At 37.7% G+C, this 15766-nt stretch overlaps 1 protein-coding gene across 2 annotated transcripts in view; it reads left to right on the top strand.

Moving 5' to 3' along the window:
* The window catches only part of negr1 (neuronal growth regulator 1), a 134525-nt gene that overhangs the window by 40885 nt on the left and 77874 nt on the right, over window positions 1-15766 (top strand). The window lies entirely within an intron of this gene.

The following is a 15766-nucleotide window of genomic DNA, read 5'->3' as shown; positions in this document are numbered from 1 at the left end:
GAATAAAACATTTTCATATCTCCAATATCAACTGGAAATGGTCCCGTGAGGGAGACGATGACACTGGAGCACGCTCCCATGATGCTTAGCGAGACCGGCCCCTCTTGGTTAAGTTCTTATTTCAAGTGCTTATTTTAGAATTTTATATTACATTTTTCTGGGTAAGGTATTTGATATTTCCTGCAATGTTGCAGTATGTGTGAAATATGTCCAAAAAAGTGGTATTTTTTTATTATTTAAAAAAAAAAAAACATTTTTAGTTAACCAAATCCCTAAATTGATTAACTAAAACTCTTATGTGTTTTGTTTATTTATTAATTTACTTTATATTTGTTTTTGTTTGTTTGAGAAGTGATAATATAAGCAATGTTCAGCTCACAAAAAAAGGATTACATGCTGTTTTAAATCATTTGGTAATATTAAAAAAATGATAATTATAATAATATAGATTCTTGCAATGCAGAGCTACTGAAGTGGCATTGATCAGAATAACGAACCTTCTTGTGTTGCGCAGTTTGCAGCGCTGTGCTAAAGGAAAACTGAAGACATGGACATCTTAAATTACGAGAATCTCTATTGGGGACAAAGAAGCTTCATTAAGGTGTTCTTATGCAACCACATGTTGTTGTGATAAACCTTAATAAGCTGCTTGGCAGCTGCAGTAATGGCCACTACAGGACCATCATGTTTTCATAGGTGTTGGCTTTCTGAGGAGCACTCTGTAATTTGAGTCCTACCAGGGGTGTTTCGGGTCATGGCAGCTCCTCACCACTGGCCATATGGTCACAATCAAACCACAGCTAATGTGCCAGCTGTCAGCTGTATATTATGTTTTGCGACGGCAGTCCTACTAATGGTTGTGACCTAGCAGATAAGATTTGGCAGTGGCTGAGCCTGCAAACACTAATTATTTTTTATTTTACAAATGGCAGTTTCACTCAGTGATTTCTATAAAGTTATTCTCTAACTTTTTCTTTTTTGTCATAGAAACAGTGATGTGGATAAATAAAGCACACAAAATGTAACATTTTACCTTAGTGTTCTTAAACATTTTGAATCAATGCATATTTTAAACAACATTAACAACATCTAGACACCTACAGAAAAATCTAATCTGTGTCAATAATGGTTTGGTTTTTGTTTGTTTTGTTTTGTTTTTTTCCAAGTGGTGAAAGACAGTCAGTACTTTGTTTTGAATTAGAAGCCTAGCAGTCCTTGAAGTAATGCATAGTGGCTTGTCTCTTTTATGCCAGAGTGTTAAACTAAGCTCATCTTATGATGAGAAAGAGTGGGCTATACCTATTTTGGTCAAACATTTTTAATAATATGCAGAATTTTATGAGATCTCTTGACATCTGTGTTGTGAATGACTCTCAGCTACTACCCGACCAAATATTAGCTCGATAACTGTCAACTTGTCAGGGTTTTTGCTATTTTTGTGTTGGCTAATGCTGGTTAGCTGCAGTCGTCATCTAGAATTTTGTGAAGTCCAAGTTCAAGCTACTTGTAGATGTACATCCGCTGATTACTTTCTGAGAGTTTCATAAAAATCCGTCCAGTGGTTCATGAGATATTTTGCTAACAGACAGACACAGTTGTCTCCAATAGTTAATGGCAAAGTTTTAAAAACAGATCTTGTGCAGTCTTTTTGTGCTCAGAGTATGTACTGGGGAATTACTCTCACTTGCAAATTTCAGCTCAATTTTTGTTGAACTGACTGAATTTTAGCCATTTTCCTGGTTGATAAGATTGCTTATCTGTGGTGGTTATTTTAAATGGAGTTGACTCCAAAAGTTAATCAGTTGTAGATGTACATTCAATGATTACTTCCAGAGGTTTTTTTTTTTAAATCTGTCCCGTGGTACATGAGACAAACACACACAGACTCGTGCAAAAACATCATCCTCACTTTGCCTTCTCCAGTGGGTGATAATAAGGTGAAAAGCACAACATAATGAGAGCAGTTTTCCATCTGAGATCCATAAATATGGGTTGTGTTTGTTACTTTTCCCTCATCAGCTACAAAGCTTGATTATGTTACCGTTATCTAAAGCCATTACATTCGATTCTTCAGGTAAATTGGTTGCCAGTCGTTAAGAGTGTGCTGTGTATCCGAGTGTGATCTGCAGCCAGAAAGAATGTGCACCACAGACGACGCACTCTCAGTGATAGATGCCTGTGGTCAGCTTTCTGACAGCACTTGAGGTAGTTAAAAATTTGGCTCATTTTACTTTCCGTCACTCTGATTTATTTATGTAGCACCATACCTTTATTTGTGCTCTTATGGCGACTCCATAACATCACACTTTGCTGTGTTTCAGCTTGTTCGCTTTGTCAAAACGCTGCGTGGAACGTGAAACATTACCTGTCACCGTGTGGCTCTTGTGTAAACATGCTTAGGCCCACTCATGGAGAACACAAGCATTTCTTTACACATGAGATGTAGCAGGGGAGAAGCACTGTCATGTTGCCGAGGCTTCTGGGTGCATCTGTTTTGTTTTTTTTATCCGCTGAAATGAAAGGAAAGACTTGCAAAGAAAACAAGCTGACACTTTAATCTGCACTTTTCAGTCCAAGCATACACCTCTTATTAATAATGCAACAACTGTTACAGTTGATGTAAAAGGATTTCATGGCATTGGATTCTTTTTGGGGCACTTTTGCTTTGCTAGACTGTGCTCTGTGAGAAGTTTCATGGAAAACGGGAGCAAGAAGGGATTACTGTATACGTTAAGAAAACATGCCAAGGTCTCAACTTATTTTAAATGCGTGTCAGGATCTTTGACCTGCTGATCCAGCGAGTGATTATACTTATCTGAAAGCCATATCTGTGTACTGCCATGTGGCTTTCTTGTATCCTGTTAGTGCAGATTTGTCAGCAGATACAGAATACATTTATTTAACAGCCACTGAGGACTGAATGCCGAAATATAAGTGAGGAACCTAGTCTGGAAACCAACCGTTTTTCAGCAAATGCTATTGTTTCTTTAGCTGTTAATTTTGCTTCATTAATTGCTAAAATTCCAAACTTTATTGATATTGTTAGTGCTTGAAGTGGTGGGATAAAGTACTCTCTTAACCCTGCCCCTGACATCTGGCCCCTGGGTCCCATCATTTGTCTAATCTGTTGACTCATATCCACAGTTATTAGAGTTTTTCTACGTAAGGCTGGTGATCGACAGTGACATTAAATAAGTATTTGCTGAACAAGCCATAATATGTAGGCACTTAAAAGCTTCAGAGGAATGCCGCAGTCCCATTTGAAGCTGTTTACTTAGCAAACACATTAGGAGTTTCATTCACTGTCAAATTGGAGGGGTTGTTTTCCCCAAAAGGAGGTGGGAGCACTGCACAGAGGCTAAGTACACAGATGTGTTGCTGCACTCTCATGTTAAACATCCACGCCTTTTACAGCCTAACTGTTTGCTTCCAGTAACGATCCTCCTCTCTGTGCCTGTGATCCATCAACATATATTGCAATGTTTTGTTATTACGATCATTACGCTGATCAGAACATTTTCAGCAGATGCCCAGCTGTGCCTCCGATTGGCTCCTTGGATCTAACTTTGAACCAATCATTATTCCTCATGAGTCAGCAGATCCCCTAAATCTGCCTCAGTTAGGAGCAGTGTTGAACAAGTCATGACTTCCTGTTTTCAGCTGATGTCCTGTGGTAATGTAGTTTATCAGATCTGCCGGTAGCTACAGTTGGTGAAACTGAAACCTGCGTACTGGCAGGTTTACGAGAAATGGCAGTACTCTCTGAAAAGTGATAGTACGCTATGGACAAAAAATTTAAATCACTTCAAACACTGCGATTCATAACTTGGTGATGTGTGAGCTACAGTTCCTTTTGCTTAACTTTGTAAAATCTTTTAATCTGTATATATATATACAGATTAAATCTCTTCTTCTGGATATTTTATTTTCTCTTCCTGTTCTATCACAAAAACCTATAAATTATCTGTATCAACAAGAAGTTACGGGTACCTTGTGTGAAGGTATAAGACTTTCCTTCTGTAATCACATCCCATGGGGTTTTTCTTTACAGCCGTCTTACTCAACAGGAATCTCTTGCTATCAACACGTTCCCTAACACCTGAATCGCACGCTGCTGAATTAGATAGAGGAACATGACTGTTTTCTTTCTGTCATGTCTAAGGATAATTTTGTCTCAGTGTGACATTTTTCTCCACAGAGACCTTATGTCACCGTAAAAAAAAAAAAAATCCTGGCAGAGAAACAGGAAACTAAAGCTGCACATCTGCACTGGTATTACAGATCAGTCAAATGGAGTAAAGGGCACGTCTATATATTTAATGCAGTGCTGTAAAGCTCATCACAAATGTTAAACTTTAGACATGTTTTTCACAAATAATTATCTCACGTTATCTCAGCCATAAGCAGATCACCAGGCTTCTCTAGTTTGCTGATTTACTAAAAATACTCCATGTTTTTCTTCAGGTATATTTGGTGTTCTTTACTTTATATACTAATTTTACCAAGATCATTCTAAATTTTAGCTGCAGAGTTAGAGAGAAAGTGAAATTTCATGTCTAGGTAAACCCCCTAGTCTAGGTAAGCTCAATTGTTCTTTATTTCTGATACTACACAGCTGATCCTCATCTCCATGTTCCCATCTATACCTTTGACTGACCTATTTACAGTCTAGCCTGAGCGTTATCTGATGGAGGAAACAGAGGAATGAGAGATTGGTATCAGCCCCGAGCAGGCCTTCCATACATCACATGACTGTCTTCCCTCTCAGCCGCCATGCTTTTCCTCCTCCTCGGTTAATTAAGATTGAAAATGTGATAATGTATTAAATATGCACAGCACCTCTCATCTAAGAATATCTTGTCCCGTAGAGGAAAGGGTGGGAAAGAGGCATGCTTCCCCTGTTTCACCAGTAACTGCTCACAAGGGCTTTGTTAATGCATTTCAAGCTTTCATCACTTACAAAGACCAATCTGTGAACCATGGAATTTAGCTTTGAAATGCACTAAATGAACGTCAGTATCTGTAAAATCTGCATTTTGTGTGTTTTAATGCTGTAGTGGCTAAAACAATTTACTGTAAACGTGGCATCTAATGAACCACATATATTTGACCATTTAGTGTAGGATGATAACGTCAGTTTTACTGAATGTTTTTCTTCTGAAGTATTTTGACACAAATCTTGAATATGAAATTGACTCAACATTGCTGTGTGCAAAATATCATTTATTCAACAGAAACATATCTACAGTATTCTTTGCTTAATCAGATTGAGTTTAAATTGCCACACAGTTTCATTTGAAAATATTACACTTATCAAGAATAAAAAAAAACATTGAGGTACAACATTTCAACTGGATTCACAGAAGCAGGAAATCACAGCAGCATCTCATTTCATAGAATGAATGGAAACTTGTAATCTTAGATCAATACGTCCTTTTTCCACAGCAGCTTCATTGACAAGCCTGTCTTTACTGCAGAAGCACCTGTGCTCACTTTATGTCGAACTGTTTGGTGATGTAATCAATGGCTCATAATGTAAAATAATTTTCCGATGTGAATGATCTCCAAATGGGAAATAATCAACTTGAACAGTCAGCTGACTCAATATTCTATCCCTTACTTTCTCACTTTTATTAATTGTTGGTGGTGTTTAAGAGAAAAGATGTAATTCTTTATTACCTGAGTCCTGTCAAACCTCTAAAGCAGTCCACTGAATTGATTAACTGAATACCTTCAAAATGTCATTTCCCCCTCATTTACTACCCAGAGTTTCTCTTGTGGATTAATGACATCGATGTTATGAAGTTGATGTGTAATTGGAGCGTCTTGTTTTTCAAGCAACTTAAAATCGATTGTACTTTGTGAACATATTGGTTGAGCAAATTTCCTTTTAAAATTGGTGTCAGAGGCCTCAGAAACTTATCCAAGTTCTCCATATTTCATTTAAGCTGAAACTTAGCGTGACGTTTTGTCAATAGTTACTGTAGCTCGCCCTAAGATTAAATGGAATGCCTCTGTTCGATCAACAGTTTACTATAATTACCTGCATGTGTTATTAAAATAAACTCCATGTGAAGAGGCTGTCCTAAATAATTAACCATTTCAGTACATTAGGACAAGAGTGCTGGTGCAGACTTTATTGATCTTCCGACACTTTCCTCTTACACCTCCACATCGCAACCTTCTGAGATGTAATGACAGCCCCCTTGGAATAGCATGGCTTGTACAGGTTGTGATCTGATAGAGAATATTTTACAACATCAGGGGCAGGATTCCATGAATTGTCAAACTGAAATGTGATAAGATATCATTTCACATGACTACACATGGGCCGACATGAGATTCTGATGATATGATAACCGTATGCTAAAATACTACAAATTCACTGTATTGTGGCGTCAAAACAACAACAACAACAAATAAATAAATTGCACGAAATTGCTTGCTTTAATGAAAGTGCAGTAACATTCGTGTAGAGAATGCATATCAAGGTGTTGGAAAAAAATCTTGCATGATCTGTTAGTGATTAGAGTATGTGTTTGGGATGGCACTCAGCTACTACCAAACCACATTTTTGCACATTACTTGCAAAACTGACAGAGTTATAGCTGTTTTTTTTAAGTCAATTAGCTGTAGTAACCAGCTTGGATTGAAACTTGTTCGTGCACATGGGCAAGTGTGTTAGTAGGCAACACTGTCGGCTAAAACATCAGAGGCCATTTTTGAACTAAACAGCAACACAAATTCAATACTAGCTTATTTCATATGACAAAAGTAAAGTTATCATTACACTGAAATAAACTTATTTTCTGCCTTGTAAATTAATGTTGAAAGCTTAAGAAGCTAATGTTAGCTTGGTGATTTACTGGGTTTTCTGCCTCAGTGACAAGCCGATTCTTGTAGCTTGTTGTAAAAGTGTTTGAAAGCAGTGTTACCTTAAAAACCAGTGATGATTTGGGCTTCTCTGGTAGCCGAGACACGACTTTTCTATATTTTTGCCACCGAAAGAGTGTGTAAACTGCCAGTTTTGTTTTTACAGCGAAGGTTCGGGGGCTTTTCCCTTTTTGGACCATCTTACGCAACTGACAGCTTGCAGAAACCGGTGAATCACAGGAGCAACAAGAAAGAACATTTTGGGGGTTTTGAAACAGACTTTTTGTAAATGTATCTCGAAACATGAAACATGACTAAGAAATAATCAAGACGCTGTTATAGCTTCATTTAGAGCGTTTTCTGCTCAAAATTGATTCATATCATTAACTTTTGAAAATTGAATTGACAAATGAAGAATAATGGGATAATTATGTTGATATTATTGAGCTTTCCCTAGTTTTGGAAGAAAGATAAGTAGTTGTGTAACTGTGTCTTAATTTAGTATGAAAGTGGAAAAAAACAAAATAACAGACTATGAAAATACTGCAGCAATTGCTCCTTATGACTGAATGTGTGAAAGGATGTTTGTGTGCCGCGAGAAGAGCTAAAATAATTGTGTATCAACAGTCTCAGATGAATAATAATGCATTTAAACAATGCGTTCTGCCACTGGTACTGCAAGGGAAGAGTAGAGAGAATATGAGCGTGTTTAGAGGAACAGATTTGCTATTATGCCCCCTGACATTTAGTTAGCCACTAATCATTGTCATATGTGAGTGTGTGTGTGTGTGTGTGAGGGAAAGACAGAAAGAGAGAGAGAGTTTGTTGATTTCTAATCTTAGCCTCTGTAATTTTTTAGCCTTTGTAATGTGTTTGCACTTGCATGCATCACTAAATGTATGTGTGAGTGTGTGTGTGTGTGGTGGTGGTGGTGGTGTGTGGGGGAGTGACTGTGTGTTTGCACATTAATGTGCTTTCTCATCATGGAAATAGCTGATATTAGCTCTGGTTAATTAAAATGAGTAAGGACAAAGGTCAGCCACTCGGCTCTCACGTCTCTCTTCTCTAGAGAGGGAACAGATACAGCCTGAGTGCAGACGAACCTGAGCCTTTTCTGTCCGGGCCTTTGGAATAGTCTTTCCCAGGGAAAACAGTGGCAATTGAAATGCATGAATATATGTATGTTGCACACTTTTTAATATCCATTTTTCTTATATCAGCATGGCTAAAATGCCACAGTGATCTTTTCGGGACTGGTTGACTACTCTGTGCACGTTGATTCTGGACCTAATTTACTCGCTGTGAAATCCAAAGGGATTTTTATACTTTGATCCTTGAAATGCATGTTTATAGCACTGCATCAAAAGGAGCTTGGGATTATGGCAGCAGAATTGTTCTAAACCAAGTAGGATTTAGGAGTGTTGTTCCACTTGAACTGTTCTTCTCTTTTTTTCAACTTGCCGATACTTGTGAATACGTGGCAGGAACAAATTAAAAGCACAGCAAAGGAGGTTCAGAAACTTTGGCTGCATCATTGGGATATTATCCGTGCCATGTCAGTAAGTGTAAGCTGCATAGTTTAACAATGTTTGGGAGTCAGTCTTGAGCTGAAAGGTGATGGAAATCCATTTGTGATCTAGACTGAAAGCTGATTTTCTTGGTGAAGAAAAATTCTGTTTTCTTCCCATTTGTGTGATTCATTTAAGCTGATCTGGTCCACATCCTCAGCTTTATAGCTAAACGAGGTTTAGCTGTTCAGAAGGATTGAGGTCATATCTCAACAATAACTTAATCCATCAGAATCAAACTATGCATTAACTCGGGAACTTGAGTTAATGCATAGTTTGATCATGCACTTGACCCTTAGTAGGTTATCTATCAATACGTTAGCCTGAATCCTTTAAGTTAAAAGAAAAAATAAGTATTGGTTGGGGTTTCATGGTCAGTCCAATGTCAGTGTCTCAAGATTGTCTAATTGATGCAACTGCTATTTTGGATTCTATTAAAACAGCATTTTTTTTAATGTGACTGTTCCTTCAGTCTTCATCAGAAATGGCTACGATGATATTCAGATTAACCTTCACAAATGCTATTAAAAGTAATATCATTTTTTAACTACTTTTCATTGCAGCTAATTGAAAATAGTAACAAAGACATCAGATAAAAAGTGTTTTCAGTAATAAACGCCAAATGGCCTACACTTATAAAACACTTTTTAGCCTTATTTAAGCACTACAAAGCCCTTTACGGTTGCCTTGTTAACAATACTCATTTACAAATAAACCATTTATGGCATTTCTAATTATGTACGCACATTTTATTTATGCTCTGCAGCCTTCTTTTTTTTTCTAGAGTCGCACATCAAAGGCAAAGTTATGCCCAAGGACACTTTGACATGTGACAGATTTAAGGTTCGAACGATTTGTCCTCTTGTCTTTCCGCTGGAAGACAAACTCTCCACCAATAACCATAGCTGCACCAAATGCTGTATTTTGACACCAAACTTGGTGTAATAATTCAACACATCCTACCTGAAAGGGCTCCCGAAATTAAACGCCGCTCCTTTCTTCTCTACAGGTTATAACGGCCACGCTTTGAACAATAAAGTGGTGACTGTGCTCTTGTGAACTGCTTGGCCCCTTCATTACTGCTTCCAGCTATATTTTGCCGTAGCTTTTTCCCCATGCCAGCAGTACTTGATGTTGTGTTGAATATTTTATTATGTTTTACATTTTCACTGTGTTGTTTAAATCACAAACTCCATAGGCATGCTCTATATGCATTCAGCTTACCAGAGTGAATTGCTCTTGTGGGTAAACATATGTTGTAAAATTTCAGCAAGAAAATGTTAGTTTTATTTATTTGCAATTTAAGTGTAAATTGTCAAACTTACTCACAGACTGTCTGTTTTTATTTAGTGTCGTTTTCTACTGCTTTATTCATGTCTATGGCATATTTATTCTCAGTACAAACGTCTGATTGTCCTGGTTGATTTTACTGCTGCGTGTAATTTTAGGAATGGTGAAAAGTCTGAAATAACCCCAAAATTTAGGGCAGCAAGTTCAAAGTTAAAAACACTAGTTTTATCTAAATAAATAAAATAACTGCAATTTTGTTTTTCTATAAAATAAATAATTGTTCCTTTCTGTGTAAGACTGGTGTGTAGAGGGTAGATTTTAATTTAATGTAAGAACAGATAACAGCTGTTCTTTCAAAGTAAACCTTTGGAAAGTTAATTAAAATGAATGTTTCATGTGGTGCTTTGAAATTCTTTTCTTTGGTCGATATGAAGGCAGCGGCACCCTTAAAAACATGAATAAATAGCCAAAGGATTTAAAAAGACCAACACTTATTCGGAAACTAAATATAATAGGTGTGAAAAATATTTACAGGCTTAGTGTCTTTTTTATTATACCAAACACAAGTATTGATTATGTGTTCTCGCTCATATGTTGTTTTAAATGTTGCTTTGATAAAACTCAAACTCAAACAACTGCAGTAGGTATTTGTTGCTCTTTTCCAACTTTTCTGGAGTAATTTGTCAAGGCTCCGTTGTACATGAATTGAAACACAAAAAAGTCAATAAAAATGTTTTTAATTGCAGTTATCTTTGACAGAGGCCCTGATTGTGTTCAAATGCATAACCTTTAGATTAATCTACTGGCAGAAACACAACAGAATATGTAACTATGGTTTAATTAGTGCAGATCTGCTTTTCAGGGATTTTTCTTTAGAATAAACAATTTAGATCAACACTCATTTTAAATAGTTGGCCTAGGGGTTATTTTTTTCATTGCAGCTTCTGATTTGTGCTGCCAGATATCATCTCAACCCACACACTTAACTTTTAACCCTCATCTTATTCAAGTTCACAATGGTCACAATGTTTATTATTAAATTTTAGTAGATGCCAACATTAGTCACTCAGGTATTTTATTAATTGAGATTTTCTGGCAATGATTTAAACTGTAACAGCCAGCCTGAGTGTGTGAACAATCTATATTCAGATTCTTCACCAGTCTGTGGTGTGAGCCCTTGGCTTTTGTGGTGTTAAACAGTTGGTTCTCAGAGGTGTAAACCACAACTGAAACGTGGGTTCTCTCACTTCTTCATGTGGATCCAAGAACAGTGGGCGCCCGAGGCTTTGTTTATCATACAATGCAACCCTCATCAGCCGAGGCTGTGAAACAGATTTCCTGGAGGTGAGGCACTGGCAGACGTCTCAGAGATACACTGGCCTTAATTGGGAGGATAAATATCACAGGTTGCACTCCCTGGCCCTTCAGCACTCTTGCATACATCACCCCAGATGCAGACTGACCACCAGCAGCAGGGAGTCGCCCGCTTGTCTCAGCTTAGAAATCTATCTGTTACCCATTGTGTAATAAAAGAGCAGGATGGGCACCAGAGATTTCCCTCCTCCTTCTGCTTCTTTTTTTTTACTTTTAGCTGTATTAGAATCAGGTTACCTGCTTTCTTAAAGTCCAGCAGTCACTTTTATTCACTGAATCAGAATAGCACGACACAGGATGTATTATCACACATAAAAAAACGGGCAAATCAAGGACACCTTATTATTTTAAAAAAAGATCAGAGTAATGAGCATCAGAGTAACACTGTAAACAAATTGCAAGAACTGACATCTGTATTCTGCGAAGCCGTTGAGAATTTTTAATAATGAGCTAATGTTGAATATTCATGACTTTGGCCTTTAGAAAGGCCTCAGGAGCTGTGAATTACCCTGTTGTACCTATTTGTTGTTGAGTCCAAATCCTTCCCTCCACCAGCCCATGGGGCCAGCAGTGAATATACAGGGCAACATTTTAGTATAAATGTGGAAACTGACACAAAATATGTGCTTTATGCAAACACTTTTACTGCTTACACAGACAAACATATCACACACACACACACACACACACACACACATTATCAGAATAATCACTTACCCTCTTTAGCACATGAACCAAGGACTAATGACTCACCAATGAGACAAATAAATCAGGACGGAGACAGAAAGAGAAGAGCATTGCACGAAACTTGCTCAGATCCTCATTCTACAGAACTTTTTCCTCTAATTCATGCTCCTGTGGAAGATTCTTTTGCAACACATAAATGAATCATAAATTCATATAAATATTTCAAGTGCAGAGGACGAATTAAGACAGGACATAGAGCACTGGTCTTAAGATGATCTTCTAGAAACCCAAATGAGAGAATGTGAAGATTTTGGCAAATATGAAAAGGCACTCGTGAGAACTAACAAAAACACTTAGGAAAATATGGCAGTTGTGACCAAAAACGCTCACTAGATCCCTTAAATTTAATTTTCCAGAAACTGGATAAATACCATTGGGGTTGGTTTTCATCCTATATTTTAAAATTAAATTTTAAAAAAAGAAGGTTATATAAAAAGCTAACCTAACCATAAATCTTGTAACTGGTACCAAAAACAGACTGTAATCTCTTTTGATGCAAAACATGTCTGCAGCATGACAAATTGATGAGCAAAGGGCCGGTAAAGAGCAGATCCAAACACCCACTGAGAGCCGAGCTCCTCTCCTATGACTGAGCGAAGCGTGTGTCTGCTGGCTGCCAACTGCTTTCTCCCCATTAATCACGACCCAGGTTCTAAAGTTTGAACTCTGACCTTTACGGCTGCATCAAGTCCCAGTGACAGATGGAGACGAAGCTCTGTATCCTCACATCAAATTATCCAGCTCAGCTCACACACACACAGCCATGCACTCCTGACACGTGGACTAAAACTTGAGATGCAGAGAATCACCAATAGCAAGGGTCATTTGGTCACAAGCTGATATTTTGTACTTGGCAAGCAGCAAGCCCTGCAACTGTCTTAGTCTCTCCTTATGACTAAAAAGAGTTTGAAAAAGGCTTTTCTGTTTCTGTGCCTATTAAGCACACATTGTGTAGCTAATTGAAAAAGCAATGATCACCCTTGAGAGTGAAAAGTGAGTGCCCCATGTAGAGAAATTTTGTTTGTAAGCAAGATGCTATGGTTGAAAGATGCTGATTAGCATGAATAAATTAGATAGCTTATCTTTGAGCCGCATGCCCAGCGCTACTCTCCTATTGAAGATTAATTGCCTCTCACAAGGTATTATGAAAAGTTCATTTTCATCAATTGATTTCCCTTAATTTTTGAATTCCCACAGAAGTGCATGAAATTGTTAACAAGGACTTTATAATCAAGCTTTGCGCATCATTAACCTCGCTGGCAATTACTCATCTCGTGTATTGGTTTTGGCATTTGTGGAAGCGTGTTATTTTTGCATCATTAGGTCACGACAGGAATATTATCAAAAACTGATGGTTAGTACAAGTTGAACACTTACGATGCCCATAACGTCCATAGATTTTTGCGAGATGCAAAGCTCGTGCCTAGCATGTTTGTTAGCTTGTCTGCAAATTATTGTTTCATCGAGAAGTAGGGGGCGATACACCTTCAAGATTAAATCACGGCGCTTTTAGGACATTTACGATAACAATATTTAAATTGATGCAGAAAAGACTGAATGTGGATCTGTGACTGTGGTTTGCAGATAGCAGCATTTATTAAAATGAATTAAAATGTCTTCAGCTAAAAGAAAATAATTCCAATTGCCTCTTAGGGTTTACAGAGTCCTGTATGACTGAAAATGTACACAGACATTTTCCAAATGATGGAACAAGTGTTTATCTTTCCAACGTTACCATCAACATGTGCTAATAAGTGCTAAAGATAACGCTGACCTCTTGTAGCCAAACGAGTAAAATGTCAACAGAGGCTAACATGCAGCTCTAACCCTCACTGGGTCAGCTCCTTATCAGTGCACAAAAGCTAAAATATCTGATTATAATGAGCTAGTTTGACTAGTGTCAAACACTTTGACTAGTGTTGTAATGCTTACATGTTCAATTTTGTGATGCATGGTTATTCAGAAGGCTTTAGCAGACATTAAAGCCTCGAACAAATGTTTCACTGTATGACTCATGAACTTTTGTGGGAGCGTGTTTGAGGCTTGTGGTATAAATGTCCAAGACTATCATTACTGTGCTAGTACATGATGGTTGCCACAGTATTGGGGTCACGTTTGTTTCTGTCACAGAGAGGAATTCTGCCTCAAAGCCAAAAAGTAGGCCAGTAAAATAAATTGAGAGGAAAATATAACTCTGGGGTCACGCAACAAGGCCACACCTGAACACACACTAACACACAGAAACTCACAGCGAAAAGAATCCCATGTAGCACTTCATTCAACATATGTTTGCATCAAAGACCCAGTGACTGCACAGCAAGTCAGTGCAGTGCCATACATACAAAAAATTAGAAACCTATACCAGTTTTCCAACACTATCACACACTCATTGGTCCCTTGGGCGAATTTCAAATTCCTGCAGTACATTAGTGGGTAAATCACTGGATTCATCATGCATAATGATATCATTACGGAATAATGTTCATCAGCTAATGTGCACTTGCCAGGAATCTATTTGTGGCTTTAGCCATTTGCTGTCTGCTACAACTCTTTAAATCTCAATTCTTTATTAACCTACCCTCCTCTTAGCCACGAGGAGATCCTCCAATATGAAGAGATGCCAAAATAAGACAAGCAATAAGGGCTGATGAGGTTTTATGTCTTTGCCCTGCCATTCCATCCCATAGTCCATCTCCTCTGTTGCTTCTGGGTGGAAATAAATGGAAAGAAATAGAAAACATAGTTTTTTTCCTTGAACAGTTTTATTGCTTTTTATTATTGGTGTATGCTTGTGTGCGGTTCTATGAAAAATTGAGATTAATCTGTTTAATAACGTTTCAAGAGGCGCAGCAGGTGAAGTAGCGCATGCAACAAGAGTGACTTTAAAGTTTATAAGCAGGAAGTCAAGTACGATTTGTCATTTGTGTGAAAGCAGGTACAACAGGCACATGAGCGTGCACCAAACGTGCAGATACAGACATAAACACACTTCATCTGTTCTATCCCCAGTGTACATTTCATGTTACCTACCTTAAAAATCATCTTTACATTTAATAAACTAGGCTCAAAAGTCTTAAGAAATGATGACTTAACAAAGTCAGCATCTTTTTCATGAAAAAGCAGACAACTTTGGGGGGGTCAAGGCCTCCTTAGCCCCCAAAATTATGAGTTTTTGTCTGAAGTGGTGATCCAATATTGAGAAATGCATCTTGCTACTTGGATAAACTTCGCCCAAAGTTAAGTACTCCAAATTAACTGTGCCTGGTTTATGACACTGCAAATGAAGTTAATCCCTTTGAGTAATATTATCTGTCACTGTTTATGTTTAGTTTCCGTGTCTGACACCTAATTAACAGACTTGAAGTTTGTTCTTTTTTGCTGCATGCTGCGAGGAGAGGGAATTGAAAACCTGTAGGAAAATCTGTGTGGTGACTGTCTCATTACAGAGGTTTATATTAAACCCCAGAAACACTGGTTTATTTTACAGTTTAATCATAATCCATCTGTATTAGTGTCATCTCAGTAACCTGCAGTGTGGGGAAACTTTAGTAATTTTAGTTTTGTGATGAGCTTTTGGGAAATTTTATCCTTGAATTTCTTCACTGCATCAAGCAAAGCTTTAAAAAAATGAAATTCAAAACACCTTTTAATCCGATTCAACGGTGCTGCATGATGCTGATAAGAGAATATCTGTCCTCAGGTTGCTAAACGTCTGTGTTTTAATAAAACCATAACATCAGATATTCTTTGGACAGAAAATATTTTGGGGCCATTCACAACACATTTGTCCATTTCATTGTGCACATGGGTGAAACTAGAGAATGGCTCTCTTTTCCCATATTTACCTCTCTTTCTCTTGTTCCCTCTCATCTCCTGTAGCTGCTAGCCCACATGACCATATACTACAACCAGCT

The sequence above is a fragment of the Kryptolebias marmoratus genome, linkage group LG24 (assembly GCF_001649575.2).
Source record: "Kryptolebias marmoratus isolate JLee-2015 linkage group LG24, ASM164957v2, whole genome shotgun sequence".
NCBI classification, from domain to species: domain Eukaryota; kingdom Metazoa; phylum Chordata; class Actinopteri; order Cyprinodontiformes; family Rivulidae; genus Kryptolebias; species Kryptolebias marmoratus.
Note: the sequence above shows the minus strand (reverse complement) of the source record. Positions and strands in the feature narration are given on the sequence as shown.